Source organism: Copidosoma floridanum, unplaced genomic scaffold (genome assembly GCF_036245765.1).
Source record: "Copidosoma floridanum isolate Cflo_tuat_1 unplaced genomic scaffold, Cflo_Japanese_pri ptg000021l, whole genome shotgun sequence".
Lineage (NCBI taxonomy): Eukaryota > Metazoa > Arthropoda > Insecta > Hymenoptera > Encyrtidae > Copidosoma > Copidosoma floridanum.
Window position 1 is genome coordinate 823606 of NW_028321898.1, and position 14373 is coordinate 837978.

A 14373-nucleotide genomic window follows, 5' to 3' on the forward strand; every position below is an offset into this window, starting at 1 on the left:
TGTACAAGCTTAAAAGCATCTGATAACGTTGAGAGAGAAAAAATAACGATCAAGAGATGACTAGGACAGAAGTAAACGGCAATAGAAGGAGTGCACAACAATGTACTCCAATTATTTGGCTAGCGCTACTCCTCGTTTCCAGTTATTTGCCACCAGGTGGGGCTTCGCAACTTCTTGAGTAACAAAAAGGAACATGATAAATTCTACAAACTGAAACCAAGTTTTACTCACCTTAAGTTGGATTTGAATTAATTTATGTGCCCGTTGGTCATACCAGCTGCTCCTCCATAGAAATTACATTTTATAGTCCTCTATAAGTGGTTAAACCACAATCTGGGACAGAAGCTTTAGTCACGGTCATTAGCTACCTCAATTCTTAATTGGTCATTCCAGATCGAACCTTTTGGAGACAGCTTCAGCAATGATTGTGTCCATGGGGACTGACGAGGAGGCCCATCTGTAAGTTTCAACCTGAAACTACATGGGTAAGTGTGGTTTTTTTGAATAAATTATCGAGCCGGGCTGCTCCTTATGACCGTGTTGTACTTAAGGCGATACGAGCCTTTTATGAGCAGTTTATATCCTGCCAGCTTTGAAAATTGGCCAGCTGCCAGTTGGACGAGATTTCCTTGCTTTCATTTCCTTACAGAGATGGTTTCTGGAAGTTAAAAGGCCTCGTCCAGAGATTGGTGTTTCTGAGGTAGCGCCTGTCTTTATTGTTTCATGGCAGTATTGACAACCAGCTTGCAAACTTGGCCCTTAGCCTGGCAAACAAGTTTCCTTCCATGTTCGTTCCCTTACTCTAGACGTGTAACCAGGTCAGTCAAACTGAGTTGAGAGAGGCCTTCCTGGTTATCTGATATTTAAGTTTACAATGTTAACGAAACGGACCATCTGGCAATGGTGTACTGAAGGTGACACATGCCCTGCTTCACATGCTCTTCACACTACGCTTGCTAAGTATTTGGACCAAGTCAAGATCAGTTCTGATCACAACAGGTCCTTGGCCCTTTTTGTCGTTAGTTGAGTCTTCCACACTAAGAGTCTTAGATAAGCAATGCTACTATTGTTAAGGTAAATGTGAGAGCTAGACAGTTACCCAAAGCTCTCTTCACAGTATTAACTCAGTTAGTAAACAAAGTACTAACCAAGACTGCTCTTTTGACTCATTTGTGCATATGGCATCAAGAGTTGTGCGAAGATTTGGGTATTGGGCCATAGACACCCCGCTACCCCCAAGTATAGCAATCTTCACCTAAATAAACTTTTCTCCCACCGTGCTCGTGCTCTTCCTTAAGAAGCTACGACCAAATGCTAAATATCGCAGACAGTCAGTGAAGTCGATGATGCAAAAATTTTGGTCTTCTATGACTCTTTCTCTCCTGACCCTTAATTTTAATAGGAATAAAGGAAATTTCATTAATCCGTTTACTCGCAGCACTTATTAGATGACAAGGCATTTAGCTACTTTTTTTACTAATTGTATAAATATACATATTTTACCATAATATCTTTTTTACAGAAGAGATTTATGAGCCCTGTTCGCATTTTCTATCCAATTCCAGCTCTTGTCTTCGCTCTTCTTTCCTTGACCTTGATTGAGATAGTCTATAGAACCTCCTCTAATACATCACAGTTTATAATCAGGACCCTTATTAACATGACTCTTGAGTCATTCTTTTTGATTATTCTGAGCAATAGGAGGATTTCAATCGAGGATGGGCTTCACACCCTTAAGAGAGTAATAGTTATTTCCTTTGTTTACCCACGCTTGCTTGAATTTCTTCAAGTTGACGTTCAGAGCACTAGGCGGAAGTAATATAGCGGCATCACCCGTGAGGGCTCAGGTAACCAGGACAGTATGTATAATTTTGGAGCCCCAGAGGGGGATGCTGATTTGAAGTCAGAGGAGCCAGACGTGGAAAACTCACAGAATCGACCAGGATCAAGAGTTTAGAATGGCATACCATACCAACCTTTACCGGAAAATAAGGGTCCATTTTACAAGAGTTATCAGATGGAAAGTTAGGCTCCTTAACAAGAGAGCTAGAATTTACAGAAAAGATATAAGCTACTTAATAGATAGCTTTTGATAAAACATTAGTAGAGTTAGGACATGTATTTATCGCACAGAGAATGTAAACTAATAGGTACGGATATTCCAGAACTAATTCGCTGGCTGATGGGGCACCCTTAGTGGAAATTATTTAAAAGGCCCGCTGGCTCGCCAAAATTTAACAAACGCCATAAGAAGTTTTAAGTTATAAATGGCTTGCATATCAAATAGTAGCGTCAATAGTTGCAAAAATGGTTTTTATTTTTTTACAAACAAGTAAGTGCCATGGTCATAAGTACATCTTCACCGGGGCCCCCTCTGTTAGTATGTTACAGAATAATTATAGGAAAGCAAAGGAATCAGAAGAAATGTGGAAATTGGCAGCAGTTCAAATCAGGCTGATTATACAACCTTGAGCAAAGCGACGACAGCAGCCTTCCAGGTGCATGATAAAATTGCTTTTGGTCACGACACATAATTAAAATTCATTAAAAAATGAGAATAAATGCCAGGAGTCAGTGAACTATATCAGAAGATATACGAAAATGAAAGGAAATTTTTTTTACCCTTAGTACATGATGATAAGAAATTTGTATACATTTTTTTTTTTGTAGTTAAATTAATAACCAAATAAACGAAGATGAAATTGTAAAAATAATACTCTATGTCAAATAACGTAATGTAAGATTCCAAATAAAGCGTATTATACGTTAAACTACACTCACTGAAAAGTAGTAATCAGCTGATTTTTAATTCACGGGAATTTTTTACATTATTGTAGTATAAGGCAAAGAGCATACATAATCGTTATTGTTTTTTACCGAGCATGCTGTTTAGTACATTGTACATTTATACCAATGTATATATAAGTATAAATATAAGAGATGGACTAGAGGCACCATCTCTGGCAAATTATGATTGTATCATAAATGCAGACGCTTGGTGATTGAGCGCAGGCGCAACTGAGATCTCGTTTGCCCGTCGCAGCAACTGGTTGTGTGCATGTAAGAGTGACCAGCTTGGCATTCTTCGTATAAGTTACTTCTCGTATTCAATACATATTTTCTATTAATTATAGTATGCTTATTTTTCGATTCACACAATGAATACCTCAATTGACGTGGTAGCAGCTCAGTAGTTACTTGTGATAAAAGTGTAAATTTAACACTGGAAAATTCAGAAAAATTTCTTGTGAAAGTGTACCATTATTATTAACGTGTTCTGTTTCAGTTTTAAAACTCAAGCGATTCCAGATCAAAAAGTATCAATCCAATACTAAGAAGTTTAAAAAAAGGTTTTGTGAATGTAATCTACGACTTGTGTTAAAATAGTATATTTTAAGGGAGAGAATAATTGAGAAATTTAGAAAATTCAAGAGAGGAAATGTACACTTCTAAAAGAGTGGAGATCTCGACATCTGTGTTTGACGGCCAAGATTAGCCACACTTAAAAGAAAGTATCACGATGCTTTGAAAGTTAAAGAAATAGGCAATCGTGATGGAAAGAAAAAAACGATTGATGAACAAAGAAGACGAATAGGCCAAAAATGACTTGAAGGCCATGAATTATGTTTACAGTGCTATTTCAAATAAGCAGCTATAGTTTGTCGGTGGTATAAACACGGCATTCAAGATTACAAAAAAGTGGTATTTTAAATAAGCAGCTATAATTTGTCGTTGATCTGAACATGGCATTCGTGATTATAAATAAGTTTAATGCTACGTATTCGAAAAAGTCCTGTCAAAATCTGAAGGTCATGAAAGATAAGGAGAAACGTACTATGGCTGCAATGAAACTGGGCTTTCTAAGAAAGACTACCCAAATGTAAGCAATGCTGGCTGTGATGGCTGAGCAGAAGGGGGTAGACGCCATTAATTTTGTGACAGCAACATGCAGCAAGGAGCATCGAGAGGCAGAGGCAGAGGCTCGAGCAAACAACATGACAAGTGAGACTACCCGTCACAACAAGAAACGTGGTAGCAAAGCAACAGCTTGTTTGGCGCCTTTTCTGCGATGATCGTTGAGTCTACTGCGATGCATAGTGAAACGCTAGGTAAACGTACTGACTGGTTCTTAGAAAGTGGTTGCAGAGATCATGTCGTCAATTAAGATGATGTTTTCATACATTTTATTAAATTAAAAATCCAGTAAACGTAAATATAGGAGACGGTAGAAGTTTAAAAGCGCCTAAAATAGGAATAATTTCAAATGACTTGAAAGTGTACAATAAATCAGTAAGAATTGAAATGTCTAATGTGTACTATGTTAAAGAAATAGAAGAAAACTTATTAAGCTTAGTAAAAGTTACAAATAAAAATAAAGTTGTTGCTCAACATAATACGGCATAATAGTTTACAGTGAGGGTGCGCTTTTAGCTATCGCATTTAAAACAAATAAGTTGTATAGAATGCAAAGTAGAGTTCGAAATAATCATAAGATTACCGTTCATATAAGTAATAAGAATCATGATAAAATTACTTGAAAGGAAAAATGGCGTTGCATTCTGGGGCATGTAAATTTTTTATATTAAATTGTTTAATGTAAAAATGAATCAGCAGAAGGTTTGCTAAATAAAATTAAGGATGATTATATAAGATAACATTAAGAATGATTGTATCCAACTACAGTGGAATAGCCAGAGTATGCCTAATTAAATAAAGAGATCAAGTCTATGATTGACTTGTATCATATGCAAACGAAGTCAAAAATATTACAAGGAAAATAATAAAAAAAGTTAAGGACTTATGATGAAAAGAAATATATGAATAGAAAAATTTTAGAATTATTAGGAGAAAAAAGTTATTTTAGATGCATGTCCACCGTATGTACATGAGTTAAACAGTTTAGCTAAGAGATACAAAAAAAGGATTATGGAAATTACTAGATGTTTGCTATCTAAAGCTTGAATAAGTAGAAGGTTTTGGTCAATAGTTTTATACGCGGTAGCATATTTAAAGAGCGGGCGACTTGCAAGTACTGCTGATTTAAAAACTCCTTTTGGGTTGTTCTTTGGTGTTAAGGCTAAAGTGAATCATTAGAAATATATGGAAGTAAAGTATTTTGACATATACTTGAAGAGAAAAGAAGGACAAAATGGGATGAAGCAGATTTAGCAATCCCTGTAGGATATGAGAACGTAGAATGTACAGCTTCAATAATCAATAAGAATATTGCAGCTAGACATATTGATGTAATTCAAAAAGATGAGTATTATTTTGGCTTAAACAATAATGATAATGACGAATTAAAAAATGAAAATAAAATTATGGATGACAAATCCGAATTAAGCAAAAAAATTGAAAATGCCAAATATGAAAACGACAATGATATTACCGAGAGAAAAAATGAATGTCAAAATCAAAAAGAAAACGATTTTAACAGTAGACCAAAAAGAAATGTAAGGCCTTCAGAAAGATACAATAATAACTATGTATTCAATACGATTTATATCAATTATTATAGTTCAGAAAATTCTAAAAGTCTTCATAAAGCTGAAAAAAGTTTTGGATCTAATAATTAAAAAAGTGCAATGAAAAAAGAACACTGAATGTTTAAATAAAAAAAAGACTTTGATATTAGTAGATAAGCCAAAAGATAAGAAAGTTCTAGATGTAAAATAGATGTTATCAAAGAAAAATAAAAGTAAATTCAAAGTTAGATAAGTAGTAAGAGGTTTTCAACCGAAAGAGATCATTGAAAATATCTATTCACCTGTATCTAACATGCAAACTTTAAAAATTTTTATCATCTAATTGTTATCATGAAAGTTTCATTTTTGATTAGACTGATGTTGAAACTGCATTTCTAAACGGTAAAGTTTAATCAGAGGTGTATGTGAAACAACTTCAAGGCTTTGAAAAAAATTGTAACAAAGTGTGGAGGTTGGAGAAAGCATTGCCGAGTTTAAGAGAAAATCCTACAGTCTGGTACGAATGCTTCAATGAAGTTGTAATAAGTTTAAGGTTTGAAAATAGTAAAATTAATAACTGCTTATATTTTATAAATGATAGAAAAGATAAATTATATTTTATTAGACTTAGGAATGAATAGTGAATATGATTAAAGAAATAATAAAATGTTTGAATGTCAGGAAAATTATACAGAATCTTTGGCTAATAAGTACAAGCTTAAAAATGCAAAATTATATGATACTTTGATAAAAGTAAATTTAAAATCTAATGAAGCAGAGAAAGTGGAACATGATTTAAAATATCAAAATTTAGTTTGTGGACTTTTGTATACTAGCTAAGACACGAGACTTGATAAAAGTTATAGCATTAATTCATTAAGTTGATAATAAAATTGTTATAATGAAATATATTGAAAGTATGCGATAAGGGTTTTGAAACACGTGTACCTAACAAGAAATTTGAATCTAATGGAAAACTGATTATTCAGATTTAGTAGATTGTTTCGTTGATACAGGCTGGGCAGGTGGTAGTCTTGATAGGAAAGCCACATAAAGCATTGTAATAAGATTTTTAGGTAATGTGATTCCTTGAAAACGTGAAAACAAAATGGTGTAACAAAGTGTTTGACTTTAGCTAAGTATGTTGTTACATTAAAGGCTGTAAGTAAATTAATATTTATAAACAATTTTTATCAACTTTAATGATGGTTTACAATTTGTTCTATACACGAATTTTACAGTTATTAAAGCAATTATATAGATTAGAATAAATGGTCTTCTTCATATTAAAATTCATAATAGGACATGCGCAGAGAAGCAGCAAGGGACGCTTTACTAGCCTAAAAGGCAGAAGCGCACTAAAGAACGAGCTCGGGGCTTCTCTCCGATTCAGCATGCTTGATAATATATATTTTAAATGATTCATTTTTCGTTATAATTAAAAACCATGAATTCTTATACTTCAAAAAATTCAACTGGTATTTGTCATGGCCAGAAAAATAAAATAAGTTTTTGACTTCACCAAAAAACGATTTTAAAAGTACAAAACATACACACAAACAAAAAAAAAATTTTTTTGGAAAGAGTATCCTTAGTTGGGAATAAATTTTAGTAACCTCACGTTAACATTTTTATCGGTCAGTTAGAAAAGATACGATCAATACAAATATAATTATACAACTCAAGGCAAAGTATATTACGTAGGAATCGCATTTTTCTCATAAAGTTGAAAGTTTTGAAGATTTCTCAAATTATTATTCAAGGACAAGCATACCAAGAACGTAGTATCCTTTTCTATTAATGAGAAGATGGTACAGTACAAAAAAATTTTATCCTGCGAGTGCTAAAATAGAAAAAATTTTAAGAACGCACTTGAGATGATAAATCTACTTAATGATCTTTTTACACTAGGAATCTAATTAAAAGTAAAAGTGTTGTAAAATTTTTAATATTGCTTCACTCTACACTAGTTTGTGATGCAGGTTGAGTATAAAATTTTTTGGGATGAGAAAACAGTACAATGAGGTACTTGAATTTTCAACTCAAAATTTATATTCTTAGCTTACAACGTAGTTAAGCAACTTAATTTAATTCTATTTTTCATATTAAGAAGAGAATGATATTTAAAAATTTTATATTTCACACCCATTTGACATTCTTTTGACTGGAAAATTTTTTCTAAGATGATATCAATAACATGCTAAAAACTTAATATCTTGTTCGTTACACGATGATAATACTGAGCTGAACAATGAAGGCAAAAAAAGTTTTTTATTTAAAATTATATATTAAGATCTGTGCAAAATGACGAAACACTGAAAAAAATTTTTCTTTAAAGCGAATGAGTTAAAACTCCTTTAAACTAATTAACATAACTGAACTTAGTTACAAAAAGATCACAAGTGTCTTAGTCACGATGTATTTCAAGTTATCTCAGTTTTACAGTATACTAACGCACGTAAAACATCTTAAAAATTTTGCCAACCTGCTCGATCAACGCTGAAGTGGAGGAGAACTATATTCGGTATGGTTGACGCTGTACAATGGATGATGCTGGCTCCAGAGGAAGTGGTCTGTGTTAGGACCTCCAACTCTGTAAGGTGATTAAGGTGATGAATAAATTTACCATCATTTAAATAATAAGAATCTTTCCCATTGCTAAAGGTGTCATCTTTAAAATAAACGTAATTTCAATCAAGAAGAGTGAGGTTAAGGATGCGCAAATAAATTTGTTGAAACTGGTGGAAAGAGACTTCAAGTTGTTTTTTCCTTGCGATAACTTGGCATTGAGTCATTTATGTTTGACAAATCTTTTTGAAATTAGAGAATGCATTTTTTTTTATTGTACAGGTCTAACTGAGTCTTATAATAATTTACATTTTTTAACAAGTATTACTACTTAATGTACGATTAAAAAACAAGAACTTTTATTGAGAATTTAAAAACAGTATTGTTGAATGTCCAAGGTCAAACTTCCAGTTTCAACTACTACAGATTGGAGAATATATTCTTAACTATGAGAGAAAGTCTATTACTAGCTATAGATGTTCTCATCAGTCTTACAGTTTTCTATGTTTATATCCAATTTTATAAAATGGAATACGTATTTTACAATTTAAATCATTACCTGGATTCTAAAGTGTTTTTATATTGTATTTCATGTCAGTATGTAATTTATTAAATGCACTGCTTTTTATACCATACACCTATGAAATGAATAATAAAACAAAAAGAAATATATTATTTGAATTAGCTAAGTTCACGAAGGTTCAAAAGAATACAAACACCTATTTCTGATGACAAACAGCAGCAAGGCAGTGGCAGCAGCAACAATCGACCGAGAAGAAGACCTTTGGCGCTGGCCTCGGATATTTAGCCCTCGAGAAGATGGCGTTCAACAGTAGCAAGGCAGTGGCAAACAGTAGCAGCAGTAACAATGGTGTTGTCTAGCAGCAGCGTCAGTAGGAATTGCATCAACTCGTAGTGGTCAAGATGGCCACACAGGCATCAACCATGGTGGTAACTCTTGGCAGCAGCAGTGGTAAACAAAGTATGCAAGACGAAAATGTCTTTAAAAATATGTTTAAATTTTTACACTGTCCTTAGGCTCACTTGTCTGCACTGCACGTGTTAATCATAGAGATGAATATTCTCGTACACACGAGAAACGAGAGAGAAAATAGATGACGAGCTGATTAGCTCAAACATGTACGTGAGCGTATTATATGAGAATATACGAAAATTTGACCGTATTACAGAACGTGCTATTTAAGTATACTGAAATAAAATTTAAGGTGCTAGTGTTTGTGAGTGTGCAAAAGCACAACAACAGTAACTGCACCATGTGAGAGTAAGAACACGTTAATGTGCTCTATATTTACATTGTGTGCTTGGAAAAAAACAGAGAAGAAAGAAAAAAAAAGTATCACGAATTACCTTGTCATCAAAAGAAAAAGTTTACATGTGTGAACCATTGAAACCAATCGGACTACTGGATCGTTGCGTGGTCAGAGGCAAGAGCCAAGATGGCTCTGATAGAGCTTCATCCTCTACGATCTAGCTCGAAGGACCATGTTTAGAACTATATCATTTAAATAAGAATGATGAGCTCGCAAATAAGCTCGCCAGGACCGTCGTAAGGAAGATGTAAAGTTACAAGCGCAGTCGAGTACAGAAATTACCTGAGACAAACTTTTTTTGAATAAAATGCAAGCTCTCCTTATTTTTTTACATAAATTTGGATCATTCTCAATAACAGTACACTGATTTTTCTTTACACGGATAAAACAGTTATTGGAGCCATTAGCTTGATAAGAATAGATAGTATTTCTAATATCAACACTTATAATAGCGCATGTGCAGAGAAGCAGAGAGGGATACTTAAGCTTGTGGCCTTCTCTCTGACTCAACATGTTTGATATATGTATTGCAACGGTCAACTTCTGTTGAGGGTGGCTCGTGGAATAAAATATATCACGCGATTAGTTTAAATTATGGTAGACAGAGGAGTTGAGGACAGAGACAACTAAATAAAATTCAGAATCAATGGAGAATCTAAGTAACTTCTCAATGTTAATTTAAATTTGCCAAAAAACAAAAAAAAAAAAATAATAATAATCGTGTTATCACGTCAAATCGTTTTTACTCGATAAATTATTTGAATGACTTAGACTTGTTTCTAACGATTTATGGAAAAATAAAGAAGCTTTATGTGTTCTATTAATTAAAGAAAAATTCGTACAAACAATGATTTTTCGCAATGATGGTAACCTTATGAAATATAAGTTTACGCTCAGAAAAAGGAAGAAAGAGTCATAATTCACAAATTATCTCAAATAATCAAATAACTTCAGATTTAAAACAAAAATCGCGTTAAGAAACTAGTGTTCAACGCATAAATGTTTTTGTAGAATCCTCCCTATATACATCGCCAGCCCAACTTGGTAACCTTTACCGGTTAAAGTGTGTTTTTCTTAAGTCTAAAAATTTTCAGAAACAATCGAAATTAATAATATACTCAAGATCGTTCTAAACTAAAATAAAATAATCATAGGCGAAATCAAAATGCATCGCATCTTAACTTTTCCAGCTTTTTATAAATCAGAATCAAAAATCAAATCATCAAATTAAAAAGATAGAGAAAAACAGATGTATCGTACACATACAGCCCGTGCCACTGTGCAGACTGCAACATGAGAACGTCGTTCACACGATCAAAAATCCCCCAAATAAAAATTACCCCTATCAAAGAGTAACCCCCTAGAAATAACCAAGAAAGCGGTCGGTAGGTCACTTCTTAGTTGACTGAGCAGCCGGAGACTTCTACCTTCCAACTAAATGATCTTACGAATTGAGATCAATGCTTGTCATTCACTTTCAAAAGACACACTCAGCTGCCACCCATGAATTGAATTATAAATACGGGAGAAATGCGACACCAGAAAGAGAAAAATACCAGGATACACCAGAAAATCTTCTCCAAGCAAAACCACTCCGCACCGAGAAACTAAGCACACAAAAATAAAGGCCACCTCTGCCACTAGTCGCTGACTTAGGACCATCACTTGGTTAAGCCAACTAAGCAATCAGGAAAAGTTTCTGTCATTTGTCTGAACTCATCAACAAATTTGGATGATACCAGAATGCGAAGGAAACACTTACTTTTTTTTAAAACCGTGCAGCAACGTGCAGTGACGACGTTAGCTTCGTCTGGAGATCCTTGCGGAGGGCAAAAAGCACTGGAGCTGAGCTGATGCTACACGAATCCTTCGTACCGATGCCTTGCGTCGTCCCCTGGAAGGCGACCTTTTTAAACTGTTTTCCCGAGCTTTTTTTTTTGATCTTTCTTCAGCGAGGCCCAACTCTTGGACCATCGCCAAATGCCGCTGTAACTGATGCGCGTCTCTTATCAAACTCAATTCTTGCGCACTTCCCACTCATTCGTCCCCCGACGCTTTCGTGCGCACATACACTCATAAAGCAGCTCCTATATGTGTACTTTCAAAACAAATATTTGTACGGAGTACGTGTGCTCACTATATTTTAGTACATGGATTACACACAGTGACGAGACAATCATTGTGATATTATATAAAATGAAAGATGTATTTACTGTCATGAGTCGAAAAAACGTTACTAAGGTAAGCATCTTTAAAAAATCTTGGAACAACATTTTAACTGGGTGGTTCCAATTAGATAAATCAGAGGTTTGAACAGTTCTTTTTTTTCTTAAGTGCTTTAAAAAAATACGACATGTTTGAATAAGACGTTAAATCTATGCTATGCTTTGGCAGTGTGGCGTTTTATGGTGTGGAAGGGATAACGCGTGCAGTGGTACGGTAAAGGAGGCGGTGTAAAGGGAAAATTACATGTAAAAACTGCTTCTATTACAATTTTTGTCAAGGTCACCAATCTTAATTTGTTGATTTATTGTCACGCATAACGTGCCTATCAAAAAATATTCTTAGAAATGCGTATCTAAGAACTTAAAAATAAGTAGGGTGTAAAAATCAGAATATTAATACAATGATAGGAAGAAGTAGTGTGCATAAAAACATGCATTTAATAAAATGATAAACAACTTTAAAAAACCTAAAAAGGACACTAAAAATAGTAGAAAAACTCTGTAACCAATGTACAGATCATATACAGTAATTCTTAGTAATCCAGTAATGTACAAATAATCTTTTTTTTTTAATTTCACATTACTTACTAAATATTTGTAACAAACAAAAGGCATCTAAATTATTTTAAATGCATGTAACTTCACAATTAAACGTAGCGTTTATTACACATGTTCAGGTGCCTGATTTTGGTAAATTCCTGAGCTTTACGTGCCTGTGTGTGTGCTTGGCGCCTCGCTGGAGAGAGCTCAAAAAAAAAGCTCGGGAAAACAGTTTAAAAAGGTCGCCTTCCAGGGGACGACGCAAGGCATCGGTACGAAGAATTCGTGTAGCATCAGCTCAGCTCCAGTGCTTTTTGCCCTCCGCAAGGATCTCCAGACGAAGCTAACGTCGTCACTGCACGTTGCTGCACGGTTTTAAAAACAAGTAAGTGTTTCCTTTGCATTCTGGTATCATCCAAATTTGTTGATGAGTTCAGACAAATGACAGAAACTTTTCCTGATTGCTTAGTTGGCTTAACCAAGTGATGGTCCTAAGTCAGCGACTAGTGGCAGAGGTGGCCTTTATTTTTGTGTGCTTAGTTTCTCGGTGCGGAGTGGTGTTGCTTGGAGAAGATTTTCTGGTGTATCCTGGTATTTTTCTCTTTCTGGTGTCGCATTTCTCCCGTATTTATAATTCAATTCATAGGTGGCAGCTGAGTGTGTCTTTTGAAAGTGAATGACAAGCATTGATCTCAATTCGTAAGATCATTTAGTTGGAAGGTAGAAGTCTCCGGCTGCTCAGTCAACTAAGAAGTGACCTACCGACCGCTTTCTTGGTTATTTCTAGGGGGTTACTCTTTGATAGGGGTAATTTTTATTTGGGGGATTTTTGATCGTGTGAACGACGTTCTCATGTTGCAGTCTGCACAGTGGCACGGGCTGTATGTGTACGATACATCTGTTTTTCTCTATCTTTTTAATTTGATGATTTGATTTTTGATTCTGATTTATAAAAAGCTGGAAAAGTTAAGATGCGATGCATTTTGATTTCGCCTATGATTATTTTATTTTAGTTTATAACGATCTGGAGTATATTATTAATTTCGATTGTTTCTGAAAATTTTTTTAGACTTAAGAAAAACACACTTTAACCGGTAAAGGTCACCAAGTTGGGCTGGCGATGTATATAGGGAGGATTCTACAAAAACATTCATGCGTTGAACACTAGTTTCTTAACACAATTTTTGTTTTAAATCCGAAGTCATTTGATTATTTGAGATAATTCGTGAATTATGACTCTTTATTCCTTTTTCTGAGTGTAAACTTATATTTCATAAGCTTACCATCATTGCGAAAAATCATTGTTTGTACGGATTTTTCTTTAATTAATAGAACACATAAAGCTTCTTTATTTTTCCATAAATCGTTAGAAACAAGTCTAAGTCATTCAAATAATTAATCGAGTAAAAACGATTTGACGTGATAACACGATTATTATTATTTTTTTTTTTTGTTTTTTGGCAAATTTAAATTAACATTGAGAAGTTACTTAGATTCTCCATTGACTCTGAATTTTATTTAGTTGTCTCTGTCCTCAACTCCTCTGTCTACCATAATTTAAACTAATCGCGTGATACATTTTATTTCACGAGCCACCCTCAACAGAAGTTGACCGTTGCAATACATATATCAAACATGTTGAGTCAGAGAGAAGGCCACAAGCTTAAGTATCCCTCTCTGCTTCTCTGCACATGCGCTATTATAAGTGTTAATATTAGAAATACTATCTATTCTTATCAAGCTAATGGCTCCAATAACTGTTTAATCCGTGTAAAGAAAAATCAGTGTACTGTTATTGAGAATGATCCAAATTTATATAAAACAATAAGGAGAGCTTGCATTTTATTCAAAAAAAGTTGGTCCCAGGTAATTTCTGTGCTTGACTGCGCTCTTTTAATTAATCAAATACAGAAAGTTAAAGTAAGAAAGTCAATCAAAAACAAACTAAGGAATAATGAATACCAAGCCTTTATAAAATGTTGATACAATTAATTACGACCCTGTAGATAGTAGCTTTGATAAGAGTACTGGTAGAAGCTCTAATGAAGATACCTAAGGGGAAATTGGTAACTGTGTTGCAAGCCGTTGGGAGTATCCTAATAAGTCAATTAAAATGGTTGAAAATCAACAAGGCTAGAACTTGAAAATTGCTAGTAATAAAAAAGAAGACCTCAAATAGTTCTTAAATTATCTAATAGACTTTTAAATCTGCATAGAAGTGGCAAGTAGAGATCTACTGGCAGC

General features: G+C 34.2%; 1 protein-coding gene across 2 annotated transcripts in view; it reads left to right on the forward strand.

Moving 5' to 3' along the window:
* Window positions 1–14373, forward strand: part of LOC106639940 (troponin C, isoallergen Bla g 6.0101-like) — a 352184-nt gene that overhangs the window by 91618 nt on the left and 246193 nt on the right. The window lies entirely within an intron of this gene.